This window comes from Pseudophryne corroboree, chromosome 4, assembly GCF_028390025.1.
Source record: "Pseudophryne corroboree isolate aPseCor3 chromosome 4, aPseCor3.hap2, whole genome shotgun sequence".
In the NCBI taxonomy this organism is placed as follows: Eukaryota; Metazoa; Chordata; class Amphibia; order Anura; family Myobatrachidae; genus Pseudophryne; species Pseudophryne corroboree.
Genome location: NC_086447.1, coordinates 632,475,800 through 632,490,201, shown reverse-complemented (window position 1 = coordinate 632,490,201; position 14,402 = coordinate 632,475,800).

The window sequence follows — 14,402 nt, the reverse complement described above, 5'->3', positions numbered from 1 at the left end:
GAGAGAGAGTATGCCAGCACACACCAGAGCGCTATATAACACAGGGATTAACACTATAACTGAGTGTTTATATATATATTGCTGCGCCTAAATTTAGTGCCCCCCCCTCTCTTTTTTACCCTTTTGTAGCTTGAAACTGCAGGGGAGAGCCAGGGAGCGATCCTTCCAGCGGAGCTGTGAGGGAAAAATGGCGCCAGTGTGCTGAGGGAGATAGCCCCGCCCCTTTTTTGGCTGACTTTTCTCCCGCTTTTTTTATGGATTCTGGCAGGGGTATTTATCACATATATAGCCTCTGGGACTATATATTGTGTTTTTTTGCCAGCCAAGGTATTAATATTGCTGCTCAGGGCGCCCCCCCCCAGCGCCCTGCACCCATCAGTGACCGGAGTGTGAGGTGTGCATGAGGAGCAATGGCGCACAGCTGCAGTGCTGTGCGCTACCTTGTTGAAGACCGAAGTCTTCTGCCGCCGATTTTCCGGACCATCTTCATGCTTCTGGCTCTGTAAGGGGGACGGCGGCGCGGCTCCGGGACCGGACGATCGAGGTCGGATCCTGTGTTCGATCCCTCTTGAGCTAATGGTGTCCAGTAGCCTAAGAAGCCCAAGCTAGCTGCAAGCAGGTAGGTTCGCTTCTTCTCCCCTTAGTCCCTCGTAGCAGTGAGTCTGTTGCCAGCAGATCTCACTGAAAATAAAAAACCTAAAATATACTTTCTTTTCTAGGAGCTCAGGAGAGCTCCTAGTGTGCATCCAGCTCAGCCGGGCACAAGATTCTAACTGAAGTCTGGAGGAGGGTCATAGAGGGAAGAGCCAGTGCACACCAGTTAGACCAAAAGCTTTCTTTTAGTTGTGCCCAGTCTCCTGCGGAGCCGCTATTCCCCATGGTCCTTACGGAGTCCCAGCATCCACTTAAGACGTCAGAGAAAAAAGAGGTTCCAAATATCGCAAGCATACAAGTAGGAGATCCAGATGGCAGGGCACAGTGGTGGGTAGGCTCAACGCGTTTCGTTGGTATAGTGTGACCAGCTTCCTCAGGAGCATATACCAAATGACCACGAGGTCTCCTTTTATACCCTATTGAGTGTTCAAATTCATTTCACCTGCCTAGGTCAATTAAGGTAATCAAAACATATATACAAACCGTTCATCAAAACACTAAAAAATCATATCTGATTGAATCTTATTTAGCCCCAAACATAGTATGTTATTACTTAATTCAAAAACGATCAGTCATTATAATAAAAACGATGATAATCTTATTTCAAAATTGTCCAGTGCTCCGACCACGTGACTAGTAAGGTCACGTGATCGGAGCTAAGGCTGCATCATACACGGGGGCAGCCAGTCGGAGGATAGAGATATTACAAGCATACAGATCTTCCTATCACACACTAAACATGTTTGATGGTATTGCAAAGCATCATGGGAAATGTAGTCCTAACTGATATAATAAGGGAAATTAATACAGGTAATGGTGTTCTTGTGTTCACATATATTTTCACCGCTAATGCTGCTCCAGTGTATCATGGAACTTATAGTCCTGGGGTTAGAAAAAGAAAACATCTCCCAGGTGATTAAACAAACAATATAAGTTTCAAATTGTCCGGAGCTCTGATCATGTGACTAAAGGTGACATGATCGGACCTCCGACTGCATCATATCCGGAAGCAGCCAAAGAGCAAAAACATAACAGACACAGAAATCATGCTCTCACACACTAAGCAAGTGTGATAGTAATACAAAGCATCATGGGGAATGTAGTAATAATTGAGACATCTCCAAAGGATTTTAGCATAGTGCTTAGCCTAAATCTGTGCCACAACACATCTAAGAAACTGATATAACAAGGGAAATAATAAGAATTTACTTACCGATAATTCTATTTCTCGTAGTCCGTAGTGGATGCTGGGGACTCCGTCAGGACCATGGGGAATAGCGGCTCCACAGGAGACAGGGCACAAAAGTAAGCTTTTAGGATCACATGGTGTGTACTGGCTCCTCCCCCTATGACCCTCCTCCAAGCCTCAGTTAGGTACTGTGCCCGGACGAGCGTACACAATAAGGAAGGATCTTGAATCCCGGGTAAGACTCATACCAGCCACACCAATCACACCGTACAACTTGTGATTTGAACCCAGTTAACAGTATGATAACAACGAAGTAGCCTCTAAAAAGATGGCTCACAACAATAATAACCCGATTTTTGTAACAATAACTATGTACAAGTATTGCAGACAATCCGCACTTGGGATGGGCGCCCAGCATCCACTACGGACTACGAGAAATAGAATTATCGGTAAGTAAATTCTTATTTTCTCTAACGTCCTAGTGGATGCTGGGGACTCCGTCAGGACCATGGGGATTATACCAAAGCTCCCAAACGGGCGGGAGAGTGCGGATGACTCTGCAGCACCGAATGAGAGAACTCCAGGTCCTCCTCAGCCAGGGTATCAAATTTGTAGAATTTTACAAACGTGTTCCCCCCTGACCACGTAGCTGCTCGGCAAAGTTGTAAAGCCGAGACCCCTCGGGCAGCCGCCCAAGATGAGCCCACCTTCCTTGTGGAATGGGCATTTACAGATTTTGGCTGTGGCAGGCCTGCCACAGAATGTGCAAGCTGAATTGTACTACAAATCCAACGAGCAATAGTCTGCTTAGAAGCAGGAGCACCCAGCTTTTTGGGTGCATACAATATAAACAGCAAGTCAGACTTTCTGACTCCAGCCATCCTGGAATTATATATATATATATATATATATTTTCAGGGCCCTGACAACGTCTAGCAACTTGGAGTCCTCCAAGTCCCTAGTAGCCGCAGGCACCACAATAGGTTGTTTCAGGTGAAACGCTGACACCACCTTAGGAAGAAACTGGGGACGAGTCCGCAGTTCTGCCCTGTCCGAATGGAAAATCAAATATGGGCTTCTGTAAGACAAAGCCGCCAATTCTGACACTCGCCTGGCCGAGGCCAGGGCCAACAGCATGGTAACTTTCCATGTGAGATATTTCAAATCCACAGATTTGAGCGGTTCAAACCAATATGATTTGAGGAATCCCAACACTACGTTGAGATCCCACGGTGCCACTGGAGGCACAAAAAGGGCTGTATATGCAATACTCCCTTGACAAATGTCTGGACTTCAGGAACTGAAGCCAATTTTTTCTGGAAGAAAATCTACAGGGCCGAAACTTGAACCTTAATGGACCCCAATTTGAGGCTCATAGACACTCCTGTTTGCAGGAAGTGCAGAAATCGACCTAGTTGAAATTTCTTCGTGGGGCCTTCCTGGCCTCACTCACGCAACATATTTTCACCACATGTGGTGATAACGTTGTGCGGTCACCTCCTTCCTGGCTTTGACCAGGGTAGGTATGACCTCTTCCGGAATGCCTTTTCCCTTAGGATCCGGCGTTCAACCGCCATGCCGTCAAACGCAGCCGCGGTAAGTCTTGGAACAGACATGGTACTTGCTGAAGCAAGTCCCTTCTTAGCTCCCGAGGCCATTAGTCCTCTGTGAGCATCTCTTGAAGTTCCGGGTACCAAGTCCCTCTTGGCCAATCCGGAGCCACGAGTATAGTTCTTACTCCTCTACGTCTTATAATTCTCAATACCTTGGTTATGAGAAGCAGAGGAGGGAACACATACACCGACTGTAACACCCACGGTGTTACCAGGACATCCACAGCTATCGCCTGAAGGTCTCGTGACCTGGCGCAATACCTGTCCCGTTTTTTGTTCGGGCGGGACGCCATCATGTCCACCTTTGGTCTTTCCCAACGGTTCACAATCATGCGGAAAACTTCCCGATGAAGTTCCCACTCTCCCGGGTGGAGGTCGTGCCTGCTGAGGAAGTCTGCTTCCCAGTCGTCCACTCCCGGAATGAACACTGCTGACAGTGCTATCACATGATTTTCCGCCTAGCGAAAAATCCTTGCAGTTTTGCCACTGCCCCCTGCTTCTTGTGCCGCCCTTTCTGTTTACGTGGGCGACTGCCGTGATGTTATCCCACTGGATCAATACCGGCTGACCTTGAAGCAGAGGTCTTGCTAAGTTTAGAGCATTATAAATTTGCTCTTAGCTCCAGTATATTTATGTGGAGAGAATTCTCCAGACTTGATCACACTCCCTGGAAATTTTTTCCCTGTGTGACTGCTCTCCAGCCTCTCAGGCTGGCCTCCGTGGTCACCAGCATCCAATCCTGAATGCCGAATCTGCGGCCCTCTAGAAATGAGCACTCTGTAATCACCACAGGAGAGACACCCTTGTCCTTGGATATAGGGTTATCCGCTGATGCATCTGAAGATGCGATCCGGACCATTTGTCCAGCAGATCCCACTGAAGAGTTCTTGCGTGAAATCTGCCGAATGGAATCGCTTCGTAATAAGCCACCATTTTTACCAGGACTCTTGTGCAATGATGCACTGACACTTTTCCTGGTTTTAGGAGGATCCCGATTAGCTCGGATAACTCCCTGGCTTTCTCCTCTGGGAGAAACACCTTTTTCTGGACTGTGTCCAGAATCATCCCTAGGACCAGCAGACGTGTCGTCGGAACAACTGCGGTTTTGGAATATTTAGAATCCACCCGTGTTGTCGTAGAACTACTTGAGATAGTGCTACTCCGACCTCCAACTGTTCTCTGGACCTTGTTCTTATCAGGAGGTCGTCCATTTTCTTTGAAGACGAATCCTCATTTCGGTCATTACCTTGGTAAGGACCCGGGGTGCCTTGGACAATCCAACGGCATCGTCTGAAACTGATAGTGACAGTTCTGTACCACAAACCTGAGGTACCCTCGGTGAGAAAAGGCAAATTTTGGGACATGGAGGTAAGCATCCCTGATGTCCCGGGACACCATATAGTCCCCTTCTTCCCTTCGCTATCACTGCTCTGAGTGACTCCATCTGGATTTGAACTTTTGTAAGTGTTCAAATATTTCAGATTTAGAATAGGTCTCACCTAGCCTTCTGGCTTCAGTACCACCATATAGTGTGGAATAATACCCCTTTCCTTGTTGTAGGAGGGGTACTGTGATTATCACCTGCTGGGAATAAAGCTTGTGAATTGTTTTCAATACTGCCTCCCTGTCGGAGGGAGACATTGGTACAGCAGACTACAGGAACCTGCGAGGGGGAAACGTCTCGACATTCCAATCTGTACCCCTTGGATACTACTTGTAGGATCCAGGGGTCCTGTACTGTCCCAGCGTCATGCTGAGAACTTGGTAGAAGCGTTGGAGGGCTTCTGTTCCTGGGAATGGGCTGCCTGCTGCAGTCTTCTTCCCTTTCCTCTATCCCTGGGCAGATATGACTCTTATAGGGACGAAAGGACTGAGGCTGAAAAGACGGTGTCTTTTTCTGCAGAGATGTGACTTAGGGTAAAAAACGGTGGATTTTCCAGCAGTTGCCGTGGCCACCAGGTCCCATGGACCGACCCCAAATAACTCCTCCCCTTTATACGGCAATACATCTTTGTGCCGTTTGGAATCTGCATCACCTGACCACTGTCGTGTCCATAAACATCTTCTTGCAGATATGGACATCGCATTTACTCTTGATGCCAGAGTGTAAATATCCCTCTGCGCATCTCGCATATATAGAAATGCATCCTTTAAATGCTCTATAGTCAATAAAATACTGTCCCTGTCAAGGGTATCAATATTTTTAGTCAGGGAATCCGACCCAGCCACCTCAGCTCTGCACATCCAGGCTGAGGCGATCGCTGGTCGCAGTATAACACCAGCATGTGTGTGTATATTTTTTAGGATATTTTCCAGCCTCCTATCAGCTGGCTCCTTAAGTACGGCCCTATCTGTAGATGGTACCGCCACTTGTTCTGATAAGCATGTGAGCGCCTTATCCACCCTAAGGGGTGTTTCCCAACGCGCCCTAACTTCTGGCGGGAAAGGGTATACCGCCAATAATTTTCTATCGGGGGAAACCCACGCATCATCACACACTTCATTTAATTTATCTGATTCAGGAAAAACTACAGGTAGTTTTTTCACATCCCACATCATACCCTTTTTTGTGGTACTTGTAGTATCAGAAATATGTAACACCTCCTTCATTGCCCTTAACGTGTGGCCCTAAAGGAAAATACGTTTGTTTCTTCACCGTCGACACTGAAATCAGTGTCCGTGTCTGGGTCTGTGTCGACCGACTGAGGTAAATGGGCGTTTTACAGCCCCTGACGGTGTTTTAGACGCCTGGACAGGTACTAATTTGTTCGCCGGCCGTCTCATGTCGTCAACCGGCTTGCAGCGTGTTGACATTATCACGTAATTCCATAAATAAGCCATCCATTCCGGTGTCGACTCCCTAGAGAGTGACATCACCATTACAGGCAATTTGCTCCGCCTCCTCACCAACATTTTCCTCATACATGTCGACACACACGTACCGACATACAGCACACACATAGGGAATGCTCTGATAGAGGACAGGACCCACTAGCCCTTTGGGGAGACAGAGGGAGAGTTTGCCAGCACACACCAAAACGCTATAAATTATACAGGGACAACCTTTATATAAGTGTTCCTCCCTTATAGCATTTAATATATATTCATATCGCCAAATCAGTGCCCCCCCTCTCTGTTTTAACCCTGTTTCTGTAGTGCAGTGCAGGGGAGAGCATGGGAGCCTTCCCACCAGCATTTCTGTGAGGGAAAATGGCGCTGTGTGCTGAGGAGAATAGGCCCCGCCCCCTTTTCGGCGGGCTTCTTCTCCGGAGTTTGTGATATCTGGCAGGGGTTAAATACATCCATATAGCCTCAAGGGCTATATGTGATGTATTTTTCGCCATACAGGTATTATACATTGCTGCCCAGGGCGCCCCCCCCGCGCCCTGCACCCTCCGTGACTGCTGTGTGAAGTGTGCTGACAACAATGGCGCACAGCTGCAGTGCTGTGCGCTACCTGATGAAGACTGAAAGTCTTCTGCCGCCTGGTTCCGGACCTCTTCAATCTTCAGCATCTGCAAGGGGGGTCGGCGGCGCGGCTCCGGGACGAACCCCAGGGCGAGACCTGTGTTCCGACTCCCTCTGGAGCTAATGGTGTCCAGTAGCCTAAGAAGCCAATCCATCCTGCACGCAGGTGAGTTCACTTCTCTCCCCTAAGTCCTTCGATGCAGTGAGCCTGTTGCCAGCAGGACTCACTGAAAATAAAGAACCTAAAAACTTTTTCTAAGCAACTCTTTAAGAGAGCCACCTAGATTGCACCCTGCTCGGACGGGCACAAAAACCTAACTGAGGCTTGGAGGAGGGTCATAGGGGGAGGAGCCAGTACACACCATGTGATCCTAAAAGCTTACTTTTGTGCCCTGTCTCCTGTGGAGCCGCTATTCCCCATGGTCCTGACGGAGTCCCCAGCATCCACTAGGACGTTAGAGAAAATACAAATAATAATAACAGCAACGTTCTTCTATTCACATGTATTTTCACTGCTAATACCACCCCAGTGCATCATGGAATTTGTAGTCCTGGGGTTAGATTGAGAAGGCATCTCCTAGGGCAGGCCTGGCCAACCTGTGGCTCTCCAGATGTTGTGAAACTACACATACTAGCATGCCTTGCCAGTTTTAGCATTCCCTAATAGCAAAACTGTGGCAAAGCATGATGAGACTTGTAGTTTTACAACAGCTGGAGAGCCACAGGTTGGCCAGGCCTGTCCTAGGAGACTAAACAAGTCACGTAATCACATGATCAGTGAAGTAGAGAGCTCACTCTAATCATGTATAGGCAATATATCAGAAGACTTCTTGTTTTATTTTATATCACATTATCAAAAGAGATAAAAACCGTAGGAAAACTTATGATCGTATATAAATTAGTCATGATTATTAGATGCTCAATCGGCGATGTTCGTCTGTTATGACAATAATCATATGGTTATATAGAGAGCGATAAAGCAGTAGGGAAGAGCAAATAAGAAAAAATCATATATGTATAATAGATCAAGGTATATCCATATATGTAATAAATCTGTGTATATATACTGTATATACATACACAGAGATATATTGAATATATATATATATATATATATATATATATATATACACACACACACACACACACTAGGACCCTAAAAGGTGTCTAAATATACCAAGATCTAAATTATACCCATGTGAATTACACATCTTTATAATAATATATATTCAAAGTACAGAGTTTAATTCAATGGTCTCATTGAGGCCATCAGGATGAAGCGAGTTAAATTTGAGCATCCAGAAAACTTCTCATGCACAAAGTCTCTTAAACCTATGTCTGCCCCTGGAGGTGGAACGAATATGTTCTAAACATATAACAGAAATATGAATGGGATCAGCATGGTGTTGCATGGAAAAATGTCTAGACACGCTGAGTGTTTGACATTTATTCATGATGTTTCTGCGATGTTCCAGAAAATGGACCCGCAGCTGTCTGGTGGTACGGCCAACATAGTGGAGACCGAAGTTGCAGGTCAGGAGGTATATTACATAATTCAAGTCACAATTCATAAAGGTTTTGAGATTGTATTCTTCCTTAGAAAACGGTAAAGTCATGTTAGTAATCTTCCTCTGCGTATAAGAACACATGATACATCTCGATTTGCTACATTTATGAAAACCAATCAGTTTTTTACTTAACCATTCAGAACCCTTTTCTGAAGGGATATTTTTAATGGTTTTCAGGTGGCTGGGGGGCCAAGATTGTTTTAAGAGACTTAATTTAATTATAAACCATCTGTGGTGGTTTATAAGAAGAATAAGGTGGTTAAGAGACTATTTAGTATGCAATCCTGTTTCAAGATTTTGTACTTACATGTAAATATAGTTTTTATTTCTTGAGCACATTTATTATATTTGCAAATAAAGGAAAATTCTCTTATCTGTTTTATTGTCTCTCTGTGGTTTTTCCTTTAGAAAAAGTTTTTGTCTATCCATATTGTACACTTCTTTATAGGCCTGTTCTAATAGCATTTCAGGATATTCTCATATCTTAAATGATTCTGGTAATTCACAAGCTTGTAAAGAGAATGTCTCCAAGTTAGTACAATTACATCTCAATCTCATTAGTTGACCCTTAGGTATGTTCTTCTTCCAAGGCAAGTGATGTGAGCTTTTGTAATGTAGATAAGAAAAAGTACTCACTTGTTTAACAAAGTCTGATTTTGAAAATAAGATTATCGTCGTTTTTATTAGAACGACTGATCGTTTTTGAATTAATAACATATTATGTTTGGGACTGAATAAGATTCTCGCAGATATGATTTTTTAGTGTTTTGATGAACGGCTTGTATATATGTTTTGATTACCTTAATTGACCTAGACAGGTTAAATGAATTTGAACACCAATAGGGTATAAAATGAGACCTTGGTGGTAATTTGGTATCTACTCCTGAGGAACCTGGTCAAACTATACCAGCGAAACGCGTTGAGCCTACCCACCACTGTGCCCTGCCATCTGGATCTCCTACTTGTATGCTGGCGATATTTGGAACCTCTTTTTTTCCATACTGGGATTTCAAGCACCTTTGGCTGAATGGATTCTCCGCTTCACAGAGAACTCTTTCCTAGCTGACTAAATAAGGGGACTGCACCATTACCTTGGCCTACCAGTATCTATCACTTTCACCTCAAGACTTTGCTTAGTCTGCCATTCAGTTATGCTACTTTTCCCAATGATTGAATGTATCTAGGAGTCCTAGCCAGCCTTATTGTGGAGACATTTGGCAACCAAGCTACAGCAGCACAGAGAAATGGTGATATATATCAACATTCATGAATTTCAGATTATACATGTGTGTAATTTTAATACATTGTTATAAATATTTTTAGTATTACAAGCCGTTCTATTTTTCTATAAACGGTCAGCACTGGTATTCACACTTTCCTTTTTGAAACCTGTGTTGTTTTGGTGTGGAATTACCCAAATCTGAAACAGGGTGTCAAACCTCCAGAAGAATCACCTGCCACTAACAGATATCAAACATAAGCCCCAAAAAAGACATAACTGTGAGGAGTCATTGACAATTTACCTGTGTGATTTTAGTTCAGCCCTGTTTTCTGCACATGCACTTCAAGAACAGACCAGGAATTGGCTTGTTCAGAAAACAATCGGGTAGGGAAAAATACTCACCCCACCCAGAACCTCAGAAAAAATAACGTCAAATTTATGATATTTGTGAACACTCTTGGAGCCAGACTTCTTGAAAGTGCCCTGAGCTGGAAATTCTAGTTAGGAACTGCAAACCAGAGAACGCTTGGATGTACTCGTCTGTTAAGATGTGAAAATAAGAGTCCCTAATGTGTATGTACATCATGAATTCCTTATGCCATACTGTTTCTTACTGAACTCAGAGTCTCGAGGGTTAAGTAATTCAGACTCCAGAGTTGGTGCGTGTTTTTAAAAGCAGCAATCATTTACACCAATCTGATTTTGACTTTTTTTTTTTTTAAAACACATTTTATTGAGAGGATCACAGAAATATAACAGTAAACAAGTCATACCGAACATTGAGTAATTAGGTTACAGAAGTATCTGTGATTAATTATATTATCAACAAATTCGGAACCAATTTTGGAAATTTAAAGTAGCAAGAAGGATTCCGCTCGGCAACAGTGTGGCAGTCCATCAAAGAGAGCTGGTAACAGAGATTGGGAGAAAGAATAACAGTAAAAGAAAGAAAGGAGAAAAGCAAGGAGAAGAAGAACTAGTTAAGCTGAAGGAACTGGAAAGGGAGACAGAAAGGAAGCAGAAGGGTGGTCCCCAGATTCAAGAAGTTAAAGAGGCCTCAATGTTAAGGGGGGTACACACGGAGAGATCCGTGCTTAAAATCTAAGCAATCTTGCTAGATTACTTAGATTTTAAGCATGGATCTGCCGTGTGTATGCCCTCCAGCGATAGCGATGCACGGCCCCACGCATCGCTATCGCCGGTGCTAGATTGAGCCTGCATGCAGGCTCAATCTAGCGGGTCGCTCACTTCACCGTTGTGTGAAGTGAGCGGCACCCCGTCGGCTTTTCCCCTCGCTCAGCACATCGCGCTGTGCTGAGCGGGGTGAGAGATGTGTGCTGAGCGGTCTGTGTTAAGATCGCTCAGCACACATCTCTCCCGTGAGTACCCCCCTTTAGGCTATCAGATTACAAATGGTGAAGAAGCCTGTTGAGAGGTTAGCCAGGGAGCCCAAGCTTTGTCAAATTGTTTAGAGGAATTACGGATAACAGCAGTCATATATTCCATTTTGTATACATACCAAATTCGGGAAATTATCACCTGCATAGGGGAGGGGGTTAGGTTTTTCCAGTCCATTGCTATTTGGCACGCCACAGCAGAAACTACATGTCGAAACAATTTATTTTGGGGTTAAGGGTTGGGAGAGTCAAGGGGAGCAGAAAATACTGAGGGTCTGGAGAAAGAGAGGTCTCACAGAGATGTAAGAGCAGGGTGATAAGCTCCCGCCAAATTTTTAACATTTTTGGGCAGGACCACCAGATGTGCAAAAAAGAATCTACATCTGTACAATCCCCTAGCACCGATCCAAGCCATCAGGGAACATAGTATGTAAACGAGAGGGGACATAGCACCAGCGGTAGAGCAATTTATAAATAGTTGTTTCATTTTAACACAAATAGAACTGGAAGTAGCATTATCCCAAATGTCGACCCAATCCCTGGTTTTTACTTTTAAATGATTTCTGCTTTAAATATACATGCAGATCTCTCGCAGGATATTACATAAACTCCTTAGGGCCAGATTTCAAAATGGACATTACCATGTCCATTACAGCGATCACTGTTGAACACAGAGTGAGAATATGCATACAATGGTGAGTACAAGCTCTGAGACACCCATTTTTAGTTTATGTTGACTGTACAGCTGCAGCTGTGGTTCTAAGCACTCCACAATCACACTAGTGACAGATTATGAGCTGTTTAGGGTTTCCTTCTCAAATCTGGTATAAACATGGCCTCTGTGGCTGTGGATCAGTTTGGGAATACAGCTGTGTACACAGACATGACCATAAGACTACTTTCTTTTGTGACCACTTCAGGCCACCTCCCATGAACGTTGGCCTGCTTAGTCAGGGAAATACATGCACAGTAAGGGACTTTTTGCACATGCGCAATACTATATAGTCGCTGACTGCACAAGCATCAGCATTGAATCAGGCCCTCAGTCTTAACTCTGCCCACACTGAACTGGGTGTTTAAGGACTTCAAGTTCGAATAGGTCAAAAAGACCTCTCTGGTTCCTGCATTATTATAAGAGAGATTTATTGTAAAACTACAAATGCCTTTTCTGTCCAGAACTGGAATTTCTTCTTTTGAGAAAAAGGACTGAATGACCTAAGAAGACATGAGGTGAAAACCCAACTGTGTGGAGAATACCAGAGCTCTGTGGGATACCCCCAAACTGATAATGTCTACTTTAAGTGTCGGTGCTGGAATCTAACCACATTCTGGGATAAGCTTCCACAACAGGAGATCCTGCTTGGGACTGTTGCTCATTTATGCAGACTGGTTCTTCGGGTTCTTGCAAGCTGGTCAAATGACTACGCAAGTTATTTGCCTTCCTGCTCGACCCCTTGTGCAGAGATGAAAGAGGACTGATATCTCTAGTTTTCCAAACTTTGTCCTCAAGAAACACTAATAGTCCACATTTTAATGATAGCAAATTAAATAATATAGCAGTATTTGATTTATCCACTGTGCTCAGGCAAAAATACCCAGGGTGACTGCAACAAGCCTAGTCAGCTAAACTACTTCGACTGGGGAAACTGAGAAATACAGTGTTACAGAGCTTGCTCCTATTTCCAGGCTTACTACCAGTACTGCTTACTTCACCTGAAGCACTCAGGAATTAGCTCTCCAGACTCCTGTTGCTTGCTGGCATTGCAGACAATCTGCCCGCTCCCGCTGTCAGCACTTGGAGCAGGTGGCGACAGAGGAGGAGGATGATGAGCATGCGCCTAGTATTTCGCAGAACATAAATGATATTATAAACATTATGTCCCCAGAAGCAATATATGTATAAAATCTTTATCTCTAGCACATGGTGGGGTCCACTTCACAATCACATGCATGTTGTAATAGTACAGAAAAAAGGAGATTTATGGTAAGACTTTCCATTGTTAAATCTCTTTCTGCGAGGTACACTTGTTTCCACAGGGAATAACATTGGGGGTGTTGAGTTGGATCTTGATCCGAGGCACCAACAGGCTAAAGCTTTGACTGTTCCCAGGATGCACTGCACCGCCTCCAGGCACTGGAGCTGTTTTGTTAGCCAGTCCAACGCAGTAGCAGGTAAGAGACGGTAGATGTTAGTCACATAGACCCACATTCTTACGACAGGAGAAGGGACTAGCGGCTAATGCCATACAAACCGAAAGAAGCTAAGTGCGTCAGGGTGGGCGCCCTGTGGAAACCAGTGTACCTCGCAGAAAGATTTAACAATGGTAAGTCTTACTATAAATCTCCTTTTCTACAGCAGGGTACACTGGTATTCCAAAGGGAATAACATCGGGGATGTCCTAAAGCATTTCCTCATGGGAAGGGATGCACTGTAGCGGGTACAAGAGGCATAGCATCTGATGAACGTGTTCACTGAGGACCACATAGCTGACTTGCGGACGCGCCACAGCTGGGCCGCCTAAGAAGGTCCAACAGACCAAGTAGAATGGGCCTTGATAGCAGCCTGCGCATAAGCTTGTGCAATCACCATTCTAATACATCTGCTCAAGGTCTGTTTATTCGCAGGCCAGCCACGTTTGTGAAAACCAAAAAGTACAAAAAGAGAATCTTATCTCCTGCTAGAGGCAGTCCTTTCTACATATATACGGAGAGCCCGTACCACATCCAAAGACCGCTCTTTGGAGGACAAACCAGGAGAGATAAAGGCCGGAACCACAATCTTTTGGTTAAGGTGGAAAGATGACACCACCTAAGGCAGATAACCAGGGCGAGTTCTAAGAACTGCCCGGTCAAGGTGAAAAATCAGAAATCAGGATTTTGGTACTTACCGATAAATCCCTTTCTCGGATTCCACAGGGGCCACTGGAGCGTAGTTACAATGGGGAAATAGTAGGCAGTAATTGGGAGCTGGCACTTTAAAATTCTCACACTGTGGCTAGCTCCTCCCCTACTATCTCCCCTCCAAGCCAGTCTACGTAAAACTGTGCCCGAGGAGAGCTGTAATAAACAAACCGTAAGGTAGAGGAGGTTAATGACGCCCTGTAAACCAGGATAACACAAACCCAACCTGGAACAGAACCTGCCAAAAAACAGGCTAGCCCGAACTCAACAAGCAGTCATATGGTGATCTGCAAACTGTTAAGCAAAAAACAAGGAGGAACAGCTCTGGGCGGGCGTCCAGTGGCCCCTGTGGAATCGGAGAAAGGGATTTATCGGTAAGTACCAAAATCC